A 23,912-nucleotide genomic window follows, 5' to 3' on the forward strand; every position below is an offset into this window, starting at 1 on the left:
TTTTCCCCTCGTTTCCAAAGGGAAGATCTTCAGGGTTTACCCTGTAAACCACTGTAGAAGTAGGTTAAGCATGTTTTCACTGCCTTGAAATAAACTTTCTTTTGGAAACTATCTACCTTTCATTTGTGGGTTTATTTTACTGTCTTTATTTCTGAGATTTATAGCTTGCCTTTTGGGGCATGAGCTCCAAGTGGTCTACATGCAGTTCACTCCATCCATTGTCCCTCAACCATGTGAAGGTTGGACTGAGAGTGGCTGCCCCAAAGTCACCCCGGTAGCTTCCAGACCAGAGCGTGTCTTTGAACCTGGGTCTCTCTCCACACTCTTGGTCCAGCATGCTCACCACTACCCCACACTGACTTGGGGTGAAAGAGAGACTAGCCCGAAGTCACCCAGGGAGCTTCTGTGGCCAAGGGTGGAGTAGAACCTGGGTCTCCTCAGTACCAGTCCACCACCTTTACCACACATAATAAGTAACACTGAACCACAAAACCGCCAATTATCTCTGAGCCTATAAACTTGCCCTTTATAGTTAGTGTAAGGTCCGATGTGTTGTATTAACCCAGCACATCAGGCTAATTAAGACAAAAGTGATTCAGATAACCATGTCTATGGGGCCCAGGATCCTCTCTAATAAAAATCTCTTTCTAACCAATGTAGCTTTCTCTCAAAAACTGACAGCTGGTCCGAGGGGTACAGTTAAGTTAGGATGGTAGAGAAAAACATTCTGTTTGCATTTTAATGGAAAACCACCCTACATACCTCCCCTACCCCCACTTTTTAAGCAACCGGAATGCAGTTTATTTATTTATTCACCAAATTTTGCCGCCGCCCATCTCCCCCCAGAGATTTCAGTTATGTGCTGAAATCCACACTTTTTTTTTTAATGCAGTCAGAACATTCACAGTTTTAAAAAAAAATGAAAGGGAGAGGAACGCAGCACAAAAAAGCAGGGGAACATATATACAAACACAAGCACAGACTTCCCTGTCTATAAAATGATATGCTACAGGCCAAGGTCAGCACCAAGAAATAGTCTTTCCTTGATTGTATCTACCTGTCCCATCAGGTCTGGCAGGAGAGGTGTGTCAAGGGTCCCATCCATTAAGGAATATCATCTGACTGGTCTGCGATACCCACCCTTTGAAACATCATCTCACCCCCCCACCCCAGGGTTAGATTAACCCTGACCCTGGTGGCCTTCCAGAAGGCTCTTAAGACAGTTTTGTCACCCTGCCTGGGGGTGCAGTGGTGGTATCAAGCCTGCTGGTCTCTCCCCCTTTCTATTTCCTGCACTTCTGACACCAAACGAGACGAGACTGTACTCTCCCACAAATTAGTTTTATTGTTTTAATTAACTGTTTTAATGACTTTTGTTTTTATCTCTAATTGCTGTTGTTTCTTAATTATGTAAGCCACCCAGAGTCACTTAGGTGAGATGGGCCGTGATATACATTGAACAAATAAAATAAAATAAGCACAGATAACTATCTAAAGCTAAAACGGTCCATAAAACTGCTGCTTAGCTAATAACGTGACATCTAGAGCTCACAGGCACACATTTTCTCATCTAGAGAAAGTTACGGAGACTAATATTTCAGGCCGATGGGATCACTGTTCTCAGAACTAACCTCGGCTCACTTCACTAATTTATGTAATTATAACACGTTCTCCAACCATTGGTTTCTGCCTTTCTCACCAGATGTGGCATTATGGGCACACTCTGGGTGCCACTGATAAACCAATGTTATCTGGAGGGCCCCCAAAAGTGTGCTTTCTCTGTTATAGTGCGTACCCTATGGAAAACCCTCCCCGCTGAAATACGGACAGCCACTACTCTGTTGTTTTTTTTTTAAGGCCATGAAGACCTGGCTCTCCCCGCAGGCAGTGGGGCCTGGTTGTTAGCGTGGCAGCTGTGGCATGGATGTATGTGTCCAGTGGTTTTGTGTTTTGATTAAGCCTCAATTTTTTTTTTGGTTTGGTTTTAATGAAGTTCTCTGTTTTTATTTTGTTTGCTGCCCAGTTTCTTGGACGGATGGGCGGCCATAGAAATCAGCTAAATAAGTTAAATAAATAAATGAAACCTGCCATTTTTGCTTAGCAAACAACATTCCAATTACGTGTAGCTGGAAGTGCGAAATCAGGATTAGCAGTCCCAGGGGACAATCCTTGTCACTCTACCGTGAAAAGCCAAAGCAGTTCTTTAAATAAAATTTCTTGTCTGAAATACTGACCTCTCTTTATGTTAGTCAAAATGGTGATTCAAAAGTGAGGCTCCCAAAATCTGGAATCTCAAAATAGTCAATGGCTAGCTATGTGGATTGCAGAAAATCAACTTCCAAACTTTATGAAGGACTGCTAATCAATTTCTAATTTACCAATGACCAAAACAGCTTTAGAGAGTCCTTGGACATTTTCTAATCAGGCAATTGCTGCTTTCATTCTATAGGTAGTCCTTGCTTAAAGACCACAATTGGGAATGGAATTTTGGTTGCTAAGCAAAGTGGTCATTAAGTGAATCTGACCTGATTCTATGACCTTTCTGTGGTGGTCGTTAAGCAAATCACCACAGTAATTAAGCAACTACATGGTTGTTAAGTGAATCACACAATTCCCTATTGATTTTGCCAGCCGGGAAGGTCGAAAATGGCGATCATGTGACCATGGGATGCTGCAACAGTCATAAATGTGAACCGTGCCCAAATTGTGATCACGTGACTGGGGGGAAATGTTGAGACAGTCGTAAGTGTGAGGACTGGTCACAAGTTAGTTTTTTCAGCTCTGTTGTACGTCCAAACCATCACTAAATGAAAGGTTGTTAAGTGAGGTCTACCTGTACCCATTCAGAGAGCATGTTGGGGAACTTGAAGTTTAATATTCAAAACTGTTTCTGTTAAACAATTGATCCCCCAAGCTTCTCAAAGCAAAATTAATATTCCTGCTGCAGCTGGACTCAGCCATATCAATTTTCAGAATCAGTTTATGGGCAGGATTATTATATGCGAAAAGTTGCAAAAGCAATGAAATGCCTACATTGGAAGACTGGATTATAAAATGAACTGAACTTGCAGAAGTGGCGAAGCTGACCAGTTTGGTCAGAGAGAAACTGATAAAGACTTTTTCTGAAAGACTGGAAACCTTCTACGGGCTTTTTGCTGAAAGGAGAAAAATCGAATCCATGATTTTGGAATCTGGGGATTAAAAAAGGGACGAAGAAGTTGGGGAAAAGTTTAAGATGATAATTTCTCGACAGAAAGAAGGGCGGAAGGCATAATTGTATGCTTTTTTCTTCTTTTTTCTCTATCTCTTATTTTCGATCTTCGTACTTGCTCATTTTGTACATTTCACTACTTTGAAAAATTCATATATGCATATGCTTATCTATCTATCTATCTATCTATCTATCTATCTATCTATCTATCTATCTATCAAATTGATCACCGCCCATCTCCCCGGAAAAGGGACTCTGGGCTGTTTACAATAAAACACAGGTAAAAGACCTATAAAACTATAGAATAAATATAATACATAATAAAATATAAATATGGTGGGAAGCTGATGGCTAAAAGTCCTCTACCACCCACAAGCAGAACAAGGCCACTCTAAGGAACTAGCCAATAGCCAGTGACTATTCTCCCTCCCGCCCCAGGCATAGTGATGAAACCAGGTGTTTAATTGTTTTCTGAAGTCCAGGAGGGAGGGGATATATCCATATCCATATCCATGAGATCAGTTTATGGAACTGAACATTGGTTGATATGAAGGATCCCCATTTGACAAATCAGATGGAAGCAACACAACACTTATTTCTTCTCCCCCCCCCCCAACTAAAAAACCTCACCAAGAAGCTTAGCAGAGGCAGATGGGGAAACAAATAAATGAGAAAAATGTCACTTGAGAGATAAGTTTGAAATCCAATTAGGGCAGAAGACAAGAAACATGCCCTTGCTTAATAAGACACTTAACACTGCAGCAAAGTTGGGTCAAGTTAGCAGCAGTTGTGCTGATGACAAAAACCTCCAGTGTTCCAAGGGACTAGCTGTGTGTGTTAATTTCCCTGAAAACCACATTCTTTCTATTATCAGTTGCCAGGAAATTCACTTGTTAAATGTTCCTAATATAATGAGCTCAAGACAAAACGGGCCCAATTAAGGCATAAGTTGGTAATAAACTTAATTGTTCTTAAAAGAATGACTCACCGCTCTTCAAAATCTCGTGAAATAACATAAGATCTGAGACGCAGAACGCTGGTTCTTGTGAACGCGGACGGGCAAAATCTTCAGAAGGCAGAAAGACTTCAGTACTTGCTTTGGTCGCCTAGTCAATAATCTGCCCCAAAGAGGCTACTTTTCAAGGTGTTTTAGCACCTCTACAATCAATGGTGCTATCTGTAAGAAAGGACAATGTGTGGACCTCTACATGATATCTGGTTTTTTTCCAGCAGCTCTCCTGCAGTTCAATGAAAGACAATTTTCTGTTGAAATTTCTTTCAAAGGAAAACAGGAATTTGGTGAAAGTTTCATGAGCAAAAGTGGTCTTGCGCTTATTTAATGATGAGGCAGCCAAAGTGTGTGTGTGTGCGTGCGCGCGCCTTGTCTTTTGATACCTAACCCTCTCTTCCATGGTCTACAGCCTCCTTGGCTTCCCACCCTTCCATTCATAAGAAAGGACTTTCTCCCATGGACTTTTCCAGATGGGGAAATATGAGCAGCCAAGGAGGCTCCAGAGTGATGGAAAGTGTAAAAAGAGAACAAAAACAGCAGCAGTTGCTCTCTCTGCTGACTCCAGAAGAACCTCAGCATAGAAGAAATATTCAAATATCCTGACAGTGGGAGAGAAGAGCAGATCTCCCTTCGCACGAGGGAAGGAAATGAAGAAATTGCAAGACAGCTCTCAACATGGTATTTGATGATTCTGGGTCCACTTGGCCCATCAGCTTCTGGCCAAGCCCAGCATCCTTATCCTGGCCAAACAGCTTAACTCTCATTCTCACTCACCAGCCAGGCAGAGCTAAGAGCATTTCCCTGATGATGTTTCAAAACAGCCCCTGATGAAATCAATTCATTGGGGAATCTGGGTGCACCAAATCTCAGGCAGCTTGAAAGATTCTCAAAAAATATCAGCAGAGAGAAAGATTGCTAAGCTTGAAAGAGTGAACTTGCCACCTGGAGCGAGCAAGCTTTTTTCCCTCCTGGGATCCAGAGTCTGGGGGCTACCTGGGAAGGACGGTTAAAATAGTTCCCACCCTCTCCTTAATTGGAGGGTTTGTTTTATAAAAAGGGAGCTGAAAGGCAGCACGGGTGTGGCTGTGTCAAGAAGACAGCAGAGATGCGGGAAAGAGAAACTCCAACCCAAAGGCAAGCATTTTAGCAGCCGTCTTCAACAGCAAGAGAAAAGGCATCAGTTCTTGGAGCTGCAAGACCGCTGAGAGGCAGAGCTGAGACACGGGGTAGGAAGAGAGGCTGAGTCGAGTCTGAAAATTCTCGAAAGCCTGCAAATTGAACAAAGCCCACTGCGTGTGGCAGCCCAGATGCAGAGCTCTACAAATCTGCTCCAGGAACAGAGGACTGCGAATGCTGGGGAGGAAGAGAAAAGCCCCTTTGCAAGTCTCTAGAGAAGTGAAACGGGTCTTCATATGCGAATGGACTGAGATTGGCTACCAGAGCTGAAGACCCCGGGTAAAGGGGAAGATTTAAAAAACTAAGAGCTAAGAAATAGTTAAGATATATTAAAAAAAAGCCCATAAGACATAGGAATAAGATCACAGAAATAGAACATCAGGATAGAAAATTTAGAGGTAAGAATAGATATAGTAAAGGTAAAGGTTTCCCTTGACATTGAGTCCAGTCATGTCTGACTCTAGGGGGCGGTGCTCATCTCCGTTTCAAAGCCGAAGAGCCGGCGTTTGTCCGAAGACACTTCCTCCGTGGTCATGTGGCCGGCATGACTGAACGGAACGCCGTTACCTGCCCACCGAAGTGGTGCCTATTAATCTACTCACATTTGCATGTTTTCGAACTGCTAGGTTGGCAGGAGCTGGGACTAGCCACGGGAGCTCACCCTGCCACGCGGATTCGAACCGCCGACCTTCCGATCGGCAAGCTCAGCGGTTTAACCCACAGCGCCACCGCGTCCCTAAGAATAGATATAGGTAGATAGAAAATAGGTAGATAATAGAATAAGATAGGAACTTACTGTTTGTACAATAAAACAGTGTTGTATGGAAAAACAAAATACAGTCTGGGTGTCTGTGTTCTGTACCATAACAAAAAAAAACCCCTAAGCTGCCTGTGTCTCAGTTAGAACAGCCAGTCACTCAGCATCAAACCTGAATTAAGATGCTTCCTTCTGCCAAACTATCAACTGTCTTAGCCCCTTTTCTACAGCAGTAACATCTTCCCATGGCTGTGCAACAGTTACGCAATTTCTTCACATTACATGGAAAGAAAGTCACGGATGAGCTAGCAAGCTATTCTGCTAACCTTATTGGTATGGTTGGCCCTTCCTTCCCTTTATAATTTGTCTGCAGTTGTTTTTCCTTTGCTGCTACAGCTTTATTTTCCACTGTTTAAAAAACTGCAAGCCGCTTTGCATCACCTGTTCAAAAAGGTAGGATGAACATCTGTTAGAAACAAAGAGGGATCTCTAAACTGGATGCAGATATAGTTTATTCAGTCCTAATCTCTATCAGGAGCTGCCCGAAGCAAAAGGCTCTAGCATTCAAAAGAATTATAGACAGAGGGGCCTGGTTTATGCTTCCATGTGGTTTGCTGGATTTCAGTTTAGCGCACTCTATAAACTCAACAAAAATTGTAATTTTTTTTTCAGTAAGGCACAATTAAACAAACTATAGCTTATCGTGATAGGATCATACTGAGTTCAGAGCTGGGGTTTTGTTTTCCTAATCATGGGTATGCTGAATGAACCATAGTTGGCTAGGTTCACATTTGACACTAAGTCATAAAATGCTTTTTTACAAACCACAGAGGCCATGTTTGTACATTGTGCTAAGCCAAAACAAGATAAAGAATAGTAGGTTTAATATAAAGCATTAAGCTGCCCAATAAAAGCCTTAAAATGGAAATAGATGGGGTGCATAGGTGGTAATTCATCACATCCTCAGAGGGTTGCCAATGAGTACTGAGGTGCCAAGGCAAAAACCGAGAATCATTTCAGTTAGCCTGGGCAACTTCCATCACATTCAGTTCAAAACATGGTTCACTCAGGATGTCTGTTTTGTTTTTTTGTGGTTGGGTTTTCACACCCCCCGCGCAGAAGACACAGACACATAATTCTTGCCACAGCTTGGATGAGGCAGCTGTTATTTCTCTTTTTCAAAGACAACGTATGGATCTCCGGCAGCTGGAAGGAGAATGCTTTAGCACCACGGGCCTGGAAAGCCTTCAGTTCTCCCGGAGTTGGAAAACAACCTTCCCCAACTGAGTGCCCTTGGCATTCCTGGGCTGAAACTTCATCAGACGTGAAGTCCAGCACATCTGGGGGAAGAGCGCCAATGATTTTACACTGTTCCAGGGGAGGCATGTCACTTTCAGGAAGACACGGACCACTATGAGCCGTGGAATCAAAGTGGGAAAGACCCAAGACCCATTCAGGTGATCAGGTCCAATGACCTGCTCCCAAAAATGCAGGTGGAAACTGAATACACACACACACACACACATACATACAAACACAAACACACATACGTACACACATACATACACTGTGTGTGTGTGTGTGTGTGTATGCGTGTGTGTGTGTGTGTGTGTGTGTATGTATATCTCCGAGAATCAGACACCATTCAATTGTGTTTGATTCTCGGAGACTGCCTGGACAAGTCCCTGCAATTTTCTTGGCAAGATTTTGGAAGTGGTTTGCCATTGCCTCCTCCCCAGGGCTGAGAGAGAATGACTGGCCCAAGGTCACCCAGCTGGCTTTGTGCCTAAGGTGGGACTAGAACTCACAGTCTCCCGGTTTCTAGCCTGGCACATTAAACCACTACACCAATCTGGATCCTTTTTTTGATGCCTTCAAGTCAGTCTTGATTCCTGGGGATTGCCTGGACAAGTCCCTGCAGTTTTCTTGGCAAGGGTTTTCAGAAGTGGTTTGCCATTGCCTCCTTCCTGGGGCTGAGAGAGAATGACTGGCCCAAGGTCACCCAGCTGGCTTTGTGCCTAAGGTGGGACTAGAACTCACGGTCTCCCGGTTTCTAGCCCCGTGCCTTAACCACTCCACCAAACTGGCTTTCAAAACTATATTACACACAGTAAAAACAATAGAGTTTCCCCCCATTGTTTGAATGATTTCCTCTCCTGACACTTTTGCTGCCTCTTCGGAGCCCGTCACGTTCATGCGCCAAAAGTCACAGGTGGCCAGAACAGGTCTGAGCAACGGAGCGTCCCCTTCAATCAAGCTGGTGGGAGAAGTCATTTTGATTCAAGGAAGGGACCGGCTTGTGGCTTTATCTAGCTATAGGGCCCTAGCTCTTTCTTTCCAGTCCTGTTAAAATCTAGTTACATGAATCTCTCCTACTTGGTGCATGTATGCAGGAAGTGCAGTGCAGCTGACATCATGGCTATAGGTCCACATCCAAAAGAGGAATCCCCCCCGCTGCTTTCCTGTTCAACATACAACATGCACTGAACGATAAAGCACTAAATTCAGAAGGATGGGGGCTGCCGACATGTAAGCTAAGCTAAATATAGTTGTTTTCAGAGTTCCTGCCAGATTTGCAAAACACTCCTGTGGATGTTCTGCATTCGGCCTGAATGCTAGGATATTGTGACAGAATATTTACAGAAGAAGAGGCGCATGTGGCTGGGTTGGCACATCATGCTTGGCTGTAAAGTGGCTTGTTCAGTTTGGATTGTGCAAGTGTCTCCACTGTAGCTTGTAAATCACGGCTGGTTGTTCAGTATGCAGTCTGAGCTGTGAGATGTTCAGTAAACCTTGTTGAAACAAATCATGGTTTATGTGATATGTAAACCCAACCACTGCAGTGTGTAAATCATAACTTACCCTTTAGTCTGTTACAAAAATCCAGCTAATTGGGATTTGTTCAAGAAATGATGCTTAAACCAATCCTGGCTTAGCATAATTTTACTGTAAACCGCCCAGAGTCCCTTTTGGGAGATGGGCGGTGATAAATTTGATTAATAAATAAATAAAAATAAACAAACAAACAAACAAATAATGTATGAACCTAATTTGTGTGTGTGTGTGTGTGTGCACAGCATTTTGAAGTGAATTCCATGTGGTAAGGCCTCTATCTCCTTAAGCTTCATGGCTTTGCTCTTCTTCCTGATTTTTCCTTTTTAAAAACTGTATTCTTGTATAGAGAAAGCTACACAGATTAAGAGTAATTGCACTGCGCTGAACAAATTTATTTATTTATTTATTAAACTTATATCACCACCCATCTCCCCCAATGGGGGACTCTACAGATTCTGTATTTATAGAACTATGTACTTACCATATTACCATGTTTTCACAAGCCTGAAAATTGAATAAGATTTGAATTGTGTCAAATAAACAAATGGCAGTGAACTCTATTCATTCAGGATGAAATAAATAGAACACCATTTCTTCATACACTTACTTGACAGTTGCCTTCCTTTCCTAACTCTTAAAAAATGAGGCAATTGAAGCATGTAGACCAGGGGTCCCTAGACTCTTCAGCATATCAACCCCTCCATGAAGTATCAGATTGTTCATCAACCCCCAAACACTGATTATAAGAAAATAGTTCAATAAATACTACTTTAATAGTACTGTGAATAGTAATAATAACATCAACCCCTTGGATAGTCTCATTGACCCTTTCAGGTTGATATTGACCACTTTAGGGGGGCCCTGATATAGACATCATAGTCTATTAATCCAGCATTAGGAAACTAATGTTAATGCCACCAAGGATGTACCTTCCTACCAGCAAGTGGTATTTATTTATTTTATTTATATTATTTGTTAACTGCCCCAATCGTAGGGCTCTGGAGGGTGATCAATGAAGTAAAAACCAAGAACAAAAATCAACAAAAAAAGCTGTTGCAACAGAAGAAGCAAAAATGCACAAACAAATGTGCAGGTGGATGCCTGCAACAAATCAAGAGAATGATGGAGTAGGGATTGTAATGTTGTAATGTTCGACCTTCCTGAGGAAGCCTGCTCTGCAGGGTTTGTTTGTTCTTTGAGTTTATGGTTGAGTGTATTGTGTGAATGTTGAAAATGGGTTAATTCAGTAACCAGCTTTTGCTGTGCAAACGCCAACATTTAGTGATGACGTGGCTAAAGGCTATTTCTGCATGTCCCAACTGGCCCTGTATGGTCCTCTCTCTCTGCAGCCTCCCTGGCTTCTCTCACTTTGATTAAGACATTGCAAGGAGCTTTTTCAGATTAGGAAGCAGGCTTCAGAGTGAAAAGAGGACGTGCAAAAGGAGACAGCAGCAGTAGCAATCTTTGCCATTTCTAACCGTAAGGTCACCTCAAAAGCAGACCACAAAAACCTCAAAAGAAACTCTCAAGCACCCTGAGAAAGAGATGGAAAAACTGAGCCCTCTTTCAGAAAGCAATAAAAGTATTTGAGCAGCTGCAGGAGAGATTTCCAGGTGGATCAGTTCTTATGCATAATTGTGTGTGTAGGTGTGCGTGTTTGCAGGCGTCTACCTCTTCAGGTTTATGAAGTGCTGAGCTGAAGGACATGAAGATAGTTGGGGAAGAAACTGTGGAAGAAGATCCTAAGTGTCCTTGGACTGAAGAGGAATGATAGAGAATTATCCTGGTTTCATAGAAAGGTGCTACCTAACAAGACGGCGTAGGTTTTAAAAGCTCCTTTGCATCTTGTGTCATTGGCAAAGGCCAGCATTCGCTGAAGTTTTCAATCTCCAACATGGTCTCCTGTTTCTGGAGGACAAATCTGGCAGTGGCTGCAGCAAACAGTTTTTAGACACAGCAGGTCTTAGGTGGCCTGCTGGCCTCCATCTGCAACAACGTGTCCGTACAAGAAGGCGGCGAAATGAACTTCAGGCTCCTACACAATGTGGCAATGAAGTGCCAAGACAGGGTGCCTGTGTAGGAAATACAGAGAATTACAATGGCAGCCCCATTCCCTTTCACCGCAAGTTCAGGTGGTGAATGAAATATTCCTGGGGATTGGCAGGGAAGAGTTTCGGAGGGACAGCCAGGCTGCAGCACAAAGTTTAAGGTGGACACTAAAAGAATAATGCACACGACCGTGTTAGATTTCCAGAAAACGTTTCCCATTTTTCCAAAAGCAGAAACGGAATTCTCTCAACCACATTTCAGCGTCTGCCTAAGCAGGAGGTTTATGAATTATGCACCTTTTTCTCTCCATCCTTAACCCAAAATCTGAGTTGGAATTGGAAGAAGGATTATGCAGCACCTTGACTCTGAAACTAATATTAACCGTGCAATCCCTATTAACTCCTGAGGATTCTCGGGGCTTTTTAATAAAGTTATATAACCCTCTTAAAAACAAGAATATAGAAATGAAGCTTTAGTCACTCCCAAATAAATTCCAAAATAAAATGAAGCCTAACAGACAATGTTCTTGGTAGTTTTAGACCTCTCATAACTTATAATTTGTTTGTTTATTTGTTTAAAAGGTGAGGAGGAGAGATTAGGCCAGACAATCTCAACTATGGCATGTAAGGGGAAGTTTAAATTTGCTTCCTCCAACAGCAGGTGGCAGCTTATAACTAACCTTGCAGAACTCAAGCCAACTAAGCAGGATTAGATCTGGTTGGTATTTGGATGGCAGACCACCAGGAAATCTGACACTGTTGCCTGGATGGGAAAATTGTTTTTAAAAATCCCAGAAAAAAAAGAAAAAAAGGCAGTGATAGTTCACTTCCTTACCGATGCCAAGAAAAATGGCATGGGCATGTTCATGAAATCCACAGAAATCAAGCTTGACCCAAGAGAGACTTCAAAACCAAGAGAAACTTTCCTTCCTTCGCAAGTTTTTATTTTACACCACCCAGAGGGACGTTCGTGAGATAGGCGGCTATATAAATGTGATGAATAAATAAATAAAATAAAAGAAAGAAAGAACTGGCACAGACCTCCTGCCCCAAACAATCTGGAACCACAGTTGAGATGGTGAAGTTCAAGCTCTCTAATGACCATCCACCACTCTAATCCTAGTCCTTCTGCTGACCTTTTGGAAAGAAGCAGGTACTATCCTATCTCTCTTGGTACCCAAGGAGCAAAATCCAGGCTCTGCAATGCATTCATGATGTTGCAGATTTCTGACTTGGATTGCACCCCTCTCCCCCACTGCAACCTCAAATCCTTTTTGCCACCATCTAAAAGAAATTAGGTGTAACGGTATGTGGATATGACCTTGGGAGACAGGGGCAGCGGGAAGAGATGCTGTCCAGGGAACGATCAGGTAAGAGAGGGTATAGCCCACAGCTGCATAATGGGCAGAGAAAGAAATTCAGAAGGGACCCTCCCTAATTTATCAGGCTGTAAAAAGAGACAGAGGGAGATTTGTTCTTTCAGACTTGCAAGATTCTGTTAATGTGGTAGCCTTACAATAAAGTAGAATTAGCTCAACTGGTCATGTTCCCTATCTGGTCTGCCTGGGAAGGCTGACATTAGCCGGGTTAAGAACAGTTTTGTCTTTGAAAGCGAGTGTGCAGATTTCATTTCACACCTCTCCTTCAAAAGGGTTGTTTTTATCACACTCTGGAAATTCTTCAAATGACACAAGCCAGCAGGTACACAGAAGGAAGTAGGAGCCAGAAGGAAATGAGGGGATAGAAGAGAAAATGAAACACAACGCCAGCCGTTATGATTTCTAAACCTTGCATAAATATTGAGCACCACCAGGATGTTCCCCAACCATTTGTAATCGCCTGTGACTCTTTCATATTTTTCCTTCCTCTTTGGAACTCAAATATAATGAACAGCTGGTACCAAGTCTGGGAGACAGGCAGTATCCACTGAAAGGGGGTTGGTTCTCTCAGATCTTGGGTTAAAATTTGCATTGTTGGCTTCACCTCCTATTTTCTAAGAAAGTTCTGTATATTTTATCCTGGATTGAAGTTTGTTTGTTTGTTTTTTGCAATGCATGCCATGGAAAATATTAAGAGGGATTTATTCTAAACTGGATTTATTCTAAGCTGGATTTATTCTAAACTGGATTTATTCTAAATTGTTTATCTTTGTTGCATCCTTGCTTTTTCTAATTACCAGTTAGAAACTGTGTGTACTGTATGTGTGAATAAATGTATTTTGTATAGGAGAATGTAGAACACTAAACACCAGCCAGGTGGCAGCACACAGCTGGCCTTAGATGATTCTGGAAAGTTATGCAAGGTTGGGTCTGCTGAGCATTGGATGGGGCACCACCAGGAAAACTCAGAGCCAGAGATAAACTACATGAATATCCCCATGAAATCACCAGAAGCTGAACTCAACTTGAGGGAGATTGATTGCAGCAGGGGCGGGGAGGGAGGAACAGGCAAAGAATTTCTATTTACTACAAGGACATGTAATTTTGGGTGTGCTGAAGGACATCCTCCTGAGAAGAGGGCCAGGAGAAACACCAACATAATCTCATTTACATTTAAACTTCATTAAAATTAATGTTAATTACTTAAACTTGTTAATACCATTGGTCTCTATGCATTTAATAATTTTCCCCTTCTGACATACTGAAGAGTCTTCTTGGGTGGCAACTTCTGGAGAGGGTCTGAAGGTCACAATTAGTCTGAAAGCCTCCAAAACTTCTGTTCATTCACCTCTGCTCTGCTGCCAAATATTACTACTACTACTACTACTACTACTATTAGATGCCACGACTGGAGAAAAGTAACGGGCGATGCCTACCATTTCTGCCTTCAAAAGCCAAAATCTAGGAGACAAAGAAAGTTGATCAGCTTGCCTTCTTGACAACTGTTTCTGTGCTGCAACGGGCAGTAGATCCTTGAGCCCAGTGAGATTCAACAGTGCTGGTTAGATCTGAGCAGCAAGAAGGATCTCTGTAGAGTAAAAGGAAGGTTTCCCTATGGAATTCTTCTCGGTACAAGGTAGGAATAAGAGGAACAAGGAACCTACATCAAGAAAGGATCGTTCTAGCAGCCACCCGAGACATTAGGCTCACAACCAGCAAGTCCACAGATTCAAGAGCGTTCCTAAGTGCCAACTCAAGTGTGATAAGGGAGACCCCAATGACACTTCTCCCCCCAGTAGCAATGACTGTGGCTGTGAAACAATGTGGCCATACTACAGATCCATTTTTCTGGATCTCAGTTGCTCCCTGAAGCTTTAATGAGCCTTAATAAATTTATAGTTACTGGTACCATATCGCCTTTTTTTTTTGCACCTCAAAAGATACAGAAGAATATTCAGACCCTAAAAAACCTACAAAACCTCAGCCGCTCTTCCACCCCACACATGATTTAGTATTGTGTATCTTTTAGTCTTCAAGAGTAGGTTGCTGGTTTGGATCTAGGAAACCTACATTCAAAAGCCAGCTCATTTATACCCTCACTCTGGACCAAGCCACAGTTCCCTTGGAGACTTATGTTTCAGAAAAGATACCTTGCCAGCTTTAAGATAGGATATATTGGCTGCACCAGAGAAATTTGGAGATGACCCCACCTCAGTGGCAAACAATAAAGAGCTTCCCTCCCTCCCTCCTTCCTTCCCTCCCTCCCTCCCTCCTTCCTTCCTTCCTTCCTTCCTTTTTTGTGTTTTCAAGTCAGTGTTGACTCCTGGAGACTGCCCAGACAAGTCCCTGCAGTTTTCTTGAGAAGATTTTGGAAGTGGTTTGCCACTTCTTCCTTCCTAAGGCTGAGAGAAAGTGACTGGCCCAAGGTCACCCAGCTGGCTTCGTGCCTAAGGCAGGACTAGGTAAAGGTAAAGGTTTCCCTTGACATGAAGTCCAGTCGTGTCCGACTCTAGGGGGTGGTGCTCATCTCCGTTTCAAAGCCAAAGAGCTGGCGTTTGTCCGTAGACACTTCCTCCGTGGTCATGTGGCTGGCATGACTAAACAGAACGCCGTTACCTGCCCGCCGAAGCAGTACCTATTCATCTACTCACATTGGCATGTTTTCGAACTGCTAGGTTGGCAGGAGACTAATACTTGATTAATACATAATTTTTACAGAATCACTGATACAGAACATCATAAGGCACTGCTGGATCAGACCAAAAGTCCATTTCACCTAGCATCTGGCAACCAAGTATGTCAGGAAATCCAAGAGGAAAATGTGAAGATAATGCCTCCCACTCTCCAATAATTGCTTCTACATCCCTGTTACTCAGTGTTGTTTCCAGATACCATCATAACTCTTAGCAACTTGTAGACTTCCTTAGCTCAGTTTCCTTTCAAGATCCTCCAAGCTAGGAATCGTTACCACTTCTTCTGGCAGGGAATGCCAGAAATTATGAGAACGAAAGAATGATCCTTGATATCTAGAAATCATCCCCACTGCCTTTGACAGAGGCTACATGCCAACTACTGTAATGAGGACAGAGAAACTGTCTGAAAAAGGATCAAGAAAGAGTCCTAAATCTGGAGCTGCCTAGTCAGAGAGGAGGCCACAGCAGTTGTATCCTATAAAGCTACTGCAGGGTCATCCCTTGAGCTTCCTCCCCTGCAGTCCATTCGCTCTTGCTATGCTCAGCAACTCTGCAAATAACAGATATTAAAATATCCAATATTACCGTTCGCATTAAATGAAGCTGAACCATATTACCTCTGGATAGCTTGCTGTTTGGAGAAGTCCATTTCAGACCACAGACATAACCCCAGAAGATCACGGATAATGGAGATGAGGGCAGAGAGGGAGTGCCAAGAAGGATGAGTGGTCCGTGGTGCAACCGCACTTAGGAAAAGCAAGTCCAGATGCTTAAATAGGAAGATGCTGGACACAGGCACAATGGATGGAGAAGAGGTTCTGTGCTCAAGGGGATGGCTCTGTTTGGAGCAAAGTGGTTACCAGTTGAATGAGTCCTCCTCTGAGCTAGGCTGTGATGTTCTAAGGTAAGACTGGAAGCAAAGATTTCTATGTGTCTTGCTAAGCCTTCCATTTGGTTAATCACAAAGACAAGGTGTGTGTTACAACCAGTTCTCAGCACAGTTGCACAAGATCACACCGTCGCAGAATGGACTCGTAGCTTCTGCACTCACATAAAACTGCAAACATCACAATCATCTTAAGAAGAGGCTGAAGGACTAAGGATGATGCATCCTTTTTCCATCATGAGAGTAACTACAACAGCATGGCTCAAAGGCAGGAAGCGTAAACTTACCTGTGGTAACAGATCTAAAACTGACACCCTAACATCATTTCAGTGTTGTGAGGAAAACAGGAAAGTTGCTATAGAGATGCGAAAAAACTGACAGTTCTTAAGAAGTTAGAGCAAGCAGCATAAAGAAAGGCAAGTATTTGCATTCACATGTGCAAACCAAGATAATTTCAATGTAAGACATCTCTGGTAGGCGGCAGAGTCAAGGATGAACCTGCACTCCGCTGCATGTATCAGCCTGCATTCTAAAACACGCACAAGTATGCACAAATTAGAGTCCACGTTTAGCAACACAGTCTGAAGATTCATAAGTCACCCCCTTTGCTGAAGCTAAGCAGGGTTGCAACTGAGGATAAACCAGTTTGGTTCCAAAACGATAGAAAGTCAGGCTAGAAATGTTGCAAATCCATTAATAAAATGAATGAATGATTAAGACACCAAAGGCTCAAGAAGAATCTAATGTCAACTTCTTTCAACAGCTGGAGGTAGGTGGAGCTGAGAGGATAACCAGGCACTGGTTTAACAAAGACAAACAAGTGTGGTTTGTTTGTGTGTCCCTAGCCACTGTGGTTGGTAAACTTTGGTTTAAGGAGTTCTGTGACTCCAACCTTTATAAACTTATTCAACAACAATGACTAAGCAAATTGGCTCAGGAAGATGATAACCATTCTCCACTCAATATCAGAACACCTGCAAGCAAGTTGAGGATGTTCCAGATGTTGCAGCATTAGAAACAAAAGCATATGCAGGTTTACTCAGAAGAAAATATACAGTATTTCTACAATCAGTGGAGCAGTTATCCCAGCTAAATGCATTCAAAGATGCTATTTCATTATGCTTCATACATGCAACTGAATGGGTAATACTCGTATTTTCTTGCGAGAGAAAGAACTAGCTCAGAATTCTCAGTTCATTCAGATTGGCTCCATTCGCACATGACACTAAGGCACGTTGTGGTTTGTTTGGTTCTTGTCCCATTTATTTTTTAATTTGTAATTTAGATTTCTAAAGCCACCCAACTAAACACCACCACTGTGCAGCTCATAAATTAAAAAAGAAAACCACAGAAAAAAACATGAAAGATGATTACCGTGAGGGAACAACTATAGCCATAAACTAATCCACATAATTCAATACAGGGAGACATGCACCACAAACTATCTTGAGTCCTGGGGAAAAAGCCGGGTCTTCAAGGCTTGTCTATAGGATAGCGGGGTCTGAACTGTTTGAACCTCTGGGAAGGTGCCATGACAGAGAAGGCCCACTTCCTCATCAGATGGCGTTGCTGGAGATGTGGGGCATGACGCAAGCCCACTTTCTCAGATTTTACAGGATGGGCAGAAACAGTGGGAGAAAAGTGGTCCCTCAGACAACCAGGTCCTATGCCATGAAGGGCTTTATAGATTGCAGTTCAATTCACACATTGAATTGCAACCAGAAGCTCACTGGTAACAAGTACAGATCTATAGCAAAAACATTACATGGGCAACCCAAGGCATGCGGATAACTCCTCATGCCACTGCATTCTGGACCAGCTGCAACTTCAAAATGGTCTTCAAGGGCAGCCCCATGTGCAGCACATTGCAATAATCCATTCATAACTAAGGCATAGGGGACTGTGAGAAGGGACTCCCACACCAGGAAAGGACACTGTTGGCACACCTGATGGATGTGTGTAAAGGTCTTCCTGGCCACAACTGCCACCTGCTCTTCAAGTAGGTGCTGTGAGTTCAGGAAGGCCTCCAAACTGCATGGGTTGTGTCTGGGGAAATTAAATTCTCTTCAGAATTAAAGATGGAAAATACCCAGCATCAGAAGAGTCATGAACCCACTTGGCTTTGTCAGGATTGTACTTAAAACTGTTCCTCTCCATCCAGACCCCAACAGCCTCCAGGCACTGAGACAAGATCATGGTGGCATCACTTGTTCAATCGGCAGTTGAGATGCACAACTGAGTATCATCTGCATACTCACGATACTTGAACCTGGGTCAACGGATGACCTCACCCAGTGGCTTCATGTAGATGTTAAACAGAGGGGTGAGAGTGTCAAGCCCTGAGGCATCCCACACACCAGGGACTTTGGGCATGGCCTCTCCCCATCTATCAACAACGATTGGAACCAGCCATGGAGAAAGAAGGAGAATCATCACAGCCAAAGTGTCTATGAATTAAGTAAACATCCCCATTTTTTCATACTATTTTATGCATAGGGAAATAAGTTATTTCCTACAGGGGCCATGACTACGCAATAATTCGATCTGCACAACACGCCCAAATGTGATATCCACTTTCCTGGGAGTAAACCCCAAAACAATATCGGAATTTACTTTTTGTCTAAGGCTGGCTTCAGTCCTAAATCTCAGTTTGGAGAGAATAGCCATCCCAGACCTGACAGCCTAGTTCAGCATACCATTAGCCATCATGTGGATTGTTTGTTTGTGGCTTGGTGCCCTGGATGAATCCAGCCTTTATGTTAGTTGCTGGGTGGAAACAAGACTGCTGTGGCTTACTCAGCAAACCAAGGCTTTGCATGGTGTGTGAGCCTGATCAACAATAATGACTTTTGAAGAAACCCCCATAGGTGTATAGACATACAGGCTGCTTTAGAAATATACAGTTCTAAGAACAGCTGGATGCGTTTGAAACCACTGTTTGTTTGTTTCATAGAAAGTAATACAAGTAAAGCTCAATCCCAGCAACCTCTTTCTAAGGTTTCAGATGGATTTTTTCCCCCTGGCTCTGAATCTGGGATTGTACGCAAAGCATGTCCAAGGCTCCCCAAGTCTGTCTTGTATCTTGTTACATCCTACTGGATAGCTGGTTAGAAATACATAACAGTATCCACCTTCATGCATTTTTCAGGAAGTCGGATTCTCCAGTGAAGCCCGGGAAACAGCCGACGTGGAAACCCGTTTGCGGCTGCGACATCGCAACCGCCGCGGCCGGACCGTCGGCGCCTCGAGGAAAGCGCCGCGCCGCCGCTCACTCGAAGCGCGGCGTGAGCTGTCCGAGGTCCTGAAAGCGCGTCGGCACCAAACCTTCGCGCAAAGGAGAGGCGCGCAGCCTCCGAGCCCAACCGGCGCCTTTCCAGATGTACTGGCCGTCGACTCCCCGCCCCTTAGTTGCGGCTGACGGGAGTTGAAGCCCAACACCTCTGGACGGCGTCGGTTGGGAAAGGCTGATTCCGGGTGGCGCCGGCACCGCCTCTCGCTCCAGGAGACGGACCTGCGAGCGCGTCCTCTCCTTCCAGGTTTCCCGCGGACGGGCAAAACCCAGGTTTGTGCCACTAAGGAGTCCGCCTGCTGGTTTAGTCGCCGCAATTCCCGCCAGCGGAGCCTCAGAGACAGGGCGAAGGAGGAGGGCAGGGAAGAGGCGGCAGGAGCGGGGGTAAAGGCAGGACTCGGGGCTGTCTTGGGCGGGGCGAGGCAGGCTCCAGACCCGAGTATTCCCCTTCGCCAAGCCCGCCGGTCTAATGCCAGGTTTGTCTACCAGTTTCGGGTTACGGGAGGGACTGTTTCGATAGAAACGGACTCCTCACGTTCTTCCAAGGAGGCTCCAAACACATAAAGACTGGGCGGGGAGGAGCAGAAAGGGGTACTTCCTTGGTACCCCAACTCAGAAGCAGACCATCGAGTGTCCTCCGGATGTTCTGAACGTCAGCTTCCACGCTCCCTGAACATTGGCCAAGCTGGCTGTGGCTGATGGGAGCGAAAGTCTAGACCATCTGGAGGGCACCAGACTGCCGACCGCTGCTCTCCTTAGAGCTTCGGGACCTGGACTGGCAGCTTCGTCGCTGACTTACTTTCCGCTTCCAGAAACTGACCGCAGCTGAGCAACTCCCGCTGGACCACTTGGCTAACCCCATCCCCACCTCACGTGACAGAAACGCACAGCCACTTTTGGAGACAGGCTTCCGTCAGGGTTAGAGTACCGTAGTTTGCCGCGCGGCTCGCCTCTTCCATCCTGAGTTCCCGCCTGCAGAAGGAGAAAAACCGCAGGCACCGCTTTCCCTGGAAGTCACCCAGAAGTAGTTTTTTCTGGAAATCCTAAGCAGGGTGTCAACCAAAGAGCCCCTCTGAATTTCTTTGTGTTGCTTTCCTTTTATTTTGATCCAGTTTCCCCTCCCCCCTCCCGAATCACACACAAACACACACACACACGCCTTCCTTTCATCTCCTAACAGATGGAAAGGTTAATTTATGGAGACTAATTCTGGATGGTTTTTGGAACAGTGCCTCCCCACCCCCACCCCCACACACACGTGAAAAGAAGCAGCAGCTGCACAGTTCAGCGCTGTAGGTTCCGGAAGCCCCCAACCCTGATTCAGGGTCCAGGAGCGCCAGCGGGAGGTTGGACGGAGCGGGCACCCCTTTCCGCTCCCCCCAAGAGGCGAACTTCTCCATTCTCGCCGTTTGCTTAGAAAACAGAGCTGGGAAGGCAGGTTAACAAAAGCCAGGGATAAACCTGAGCAGCGGCGCCTATTTTCAGTAGTGGATCCCACCGCCACAGAACGCGGGTGCTTCTGAGCACAGGCAGAGTGTCTCCCCCTTCCCTCGGAAGTAACTGCCAATGGGGCTAGTGTGGAGGGCTTTGTCCGCAATCAACACGGGGGGCAACCTTCCAGGTTCCGAAGGGAGCAGGGGAGCAGCAGCGGCCAGCTCTCGCGCTTTGTCTGCGGGACCTGCTGAAACCCCGAAGGCAAAGCTCCGAGGTGGCGGGCTCCACGCTGAGCCGGCAGGAAGAGCTTCAAGGCGACGCCCTTCCTCGCAGGCACGGCTCGACCTCTCCAGGGGCAGGAAACCCAGCGGAGGCGGACTTCTACAGGAGAAGGAAAAGCAGGTCCCGGGACTCCGAAGCCCCACCCGGTCCTGGGCGCGCAGGCTGGCGGGAAGGGCCAAGGGGAGGCTCGCCGAGATGCGCGCGGCTTGGGCTCCGCATCTCCGGGTCGCTCGGAAGGACCGCCGCTTCTGCGCCAGGTGTGCCAAACGCGCAAGGTCGGCTTGGCCGCGCCTCAACCCACCAGGTCTGCCCAAAGGCGGCGCGCAAACCCCGAAGGCGCTGTCGGGGTTAAGCGCCCGGGCGACGGGCAAAACCTGTGGCCGCTCCCCCATTCCGCCCTGCGCCCGGTCCGGCCGATGATTTTGGCGCCTTTCCCCCGACGCCCTTCGGCCGGAGGCAGGGCGACAGGTACATCCCTTCGGAAGCCATACAACCTGAGCCTCAAGGAGGGGGCCAGGTGAGTTCCGAGCACAGTTTCCATCAGCCCTGCCAACCGCCGCGCCCAGTGGGAACGGGCGGAGACGATGGGAGTTGGAGTCCAAGCAACTCGGAAGACAGCGGGAAAGGAACTTCGTTGTTCAGATCAGGCCTAAACGGAGCCCCCGAAGCCCAAAATGACAAAAACAAGAATGATTACCACGATATCGTGTGCCAAAGTCAATGGTGGAGCTATGTCATGAGGTCTCTGAGCATATGCTAAGTGTCCGCATAGGAGTCTTCAAACAAGCCTGAGGAAGTGGGGTGCCGGGAAGTGACCCTAAACGCAGACCACAGTCCCGGTACCACTTGGAAAGGCGGCGGCGAGGGTCTCCCGAGGGGCGCTGCCACTCACCTGGCTCCCGGGCCGGCGCGTCCTCTCGGAGCGGCTCACTTCGGAACGGACCTGCCCCGATCGATCCGCCTGCCTCCTCCGCTCCGCTCCAACAAAGAGGCGGCGGCCGCCGCCGCCTTTCCCCCCTCCCCGCTTGGGGAAATAAACGGAGGAGGGGGGACGCGCGCGAAGCCCGACCGACCGACCGGCCGGTGGTCCGCTGCGCTGCGCTGCGCTGTGCCTCCGCTCCGCTCGTCGGGCCTCCTTTATGCGCTCTAAGCCGAACCGAGGGCCAACCGCGGGGGCGCAGCCAGCTACGAGGCGGCCTCGTTGGGAAACCTTTTATATAGACGCGCGCCAGTTCCACGCCCCAGGACGGGAGCCCGAATCAAACTCCTTCGCCAGGCAAAGCGCTGGGAGGGATTTGTACCCGCTCCAGCCTCCTCCTCCCCAAAATTACCAACGCCAGGGGACCCGGCGGCGGCGGCTGGTGCTGCAGCCCACGCCCCACCCCGGGTTGCAAACGCCCTTGGCGCCCTTTCCTGGGAATCAGGCCCCCCGAAGACTTCGGGGCAAACGGGTCTGACGGTACCGCGCCGACGGCCCCCGGCCGGCTAAGGCTAAACCCCCTGCAAAGCAAACGCGAGCTCTCAAGTCAGCCTTCGGGGAAGGTTCGGAAATGGCTTAGTTTCTTCCCTTTCTTGCGCCCAGCGCAGCCTCCGCAGGTCGTGCGCGGGTTTGGGAAGCCGCGTAAGTGTGTACAGAACCACAACGGGAAGTGCAGAAGAAGCGCGCTGGAGGGATTTTTTAATCTCGGTAAGGCTGCTGTCGCCTGGTGAGTTCGGTGGGACTGACTTCGGAGCAAACCAGCGAACGAGCAGCGGCTGCCTCGCCCTTAACAATCGCGGCGGAGGACGATTGGAAGCCCGCGTTCCAAAATCAAGCCTTGAAATGGGGGTGGGGGGTGGGAAGAAAGAGATCAACGAGCCAGGGAATCTGGATGGGTGATGCTCCAGCATTTCACCTCCCCGCGATCGTTCTGGCTTTAAGCTGCATAACGCACAACCTCAGGCTTCTCTTCCGAAGCCCCATTTGGAGGCCTTTCCTTACCCATTTTTTTTTAAGTACAGTAAGACATCACTTGCAATGAACTTTCAAATCCGGGCTCCAAACTAGGATAATTAAATTCAGTAACCCATCTCTAACCTGCATCCTCCCCTCTACTTTCAGATGTGACAAACACAGCAGTTCTTACCACAGCTGAGTGAGGTGGAACAGCCCGAGAAAGATGGGGGGGGGGCAAAAAAAGTAATCAGATCCATTTCTTTTATGGAATTGCAAAAGGTTCTACATCCTCACGGGAAGGTATACTGTGCTTTAAATTTAAATCCTAGGACAGTACAGTCTGCCACCCCCAGCAGATATGACTTGCCGGAGGTGGGGGGGGCAGGGCTGCAACTGGGGGGGCAAGTGGGGCATGCACCCCGGGCACCATGCTGGGGGGGGCACCAAAATGAGCGCTGGGGGGGCACCAAAATGGATGCAGAATCCACGTTTGCCCCTGGTGATACAGACCCTAGTTGTGGCCTTGGGGGGGGGGACACATAATTCTCCTGATGATGGCATTTAAACACACACACACACACAGGCACGCACGCACGCAGGCACACCCTTTTGCCTTTTGCCCTCAAGCCCTTTAAAACAGTGTTCCGCCACCGTGACAACTTTAAGATGTGTGGACTTCAATGGCTTGGGAATTCTGGGAGTTGAAGTCCACACATCTCAAAGTTGTCACGGTTGAGGAACGCTTTAAAACATTCATTATTATTGTCCAGTTACTTCAATGTGTAAAAAATAGAAGAGGGACAGAAAGGGAAAATGCAGACACAGGACCCCATAAACCCAAACAGGAAAATACTGTACAAAACAGTAACAGCATGGAACTAATTGGCAAGCACACTGCTGCTTTACTTTTCCATCCAAGCACAATGGTGTGGATAGATTTCAATCCTTTCTACTTAGTAGCCACATGGTCTTTT

At 46.2% G+C, this 23,912-nt stretch overlaps 1 protein-coding gene across 1 annotated transcript in view; it reads right to left on the minus strand.

Moving 5' to 3' along the window:
• Positions 1–22,097, minus strand: part of NOS1 (nitric oxide synthase 1) — a 100,027-nt gene extending 77,930 nt beyond the window's left edge. Inside the window, exon 1 of the mRNA XM_063315333.1 lies at positions 21,895–22,097. The gene's annotated coding sequence lies outside the window, so the exon portion shown is untranslated. The remainder of the gene's footprint in view (positions 1–21,894) is intronic.
• Positions 22,098–23,912: the final 1,815 nt, after the last annotated feature.

This window comes from Candoia aspera, chromosome 15 (genome assembly GCF_035149785.1).
Source record: "Candoia aspera isolate rCanAsp1 chromosome 15, rCanAsp1.hap2, whole genome shotgun sequence".
Classification (NCBI taxonomy): Eukaryota; Metazoa; Chordata; class Lepidosauria; order Squamata; family Boidae; genus Candoia; species Candoia aspera.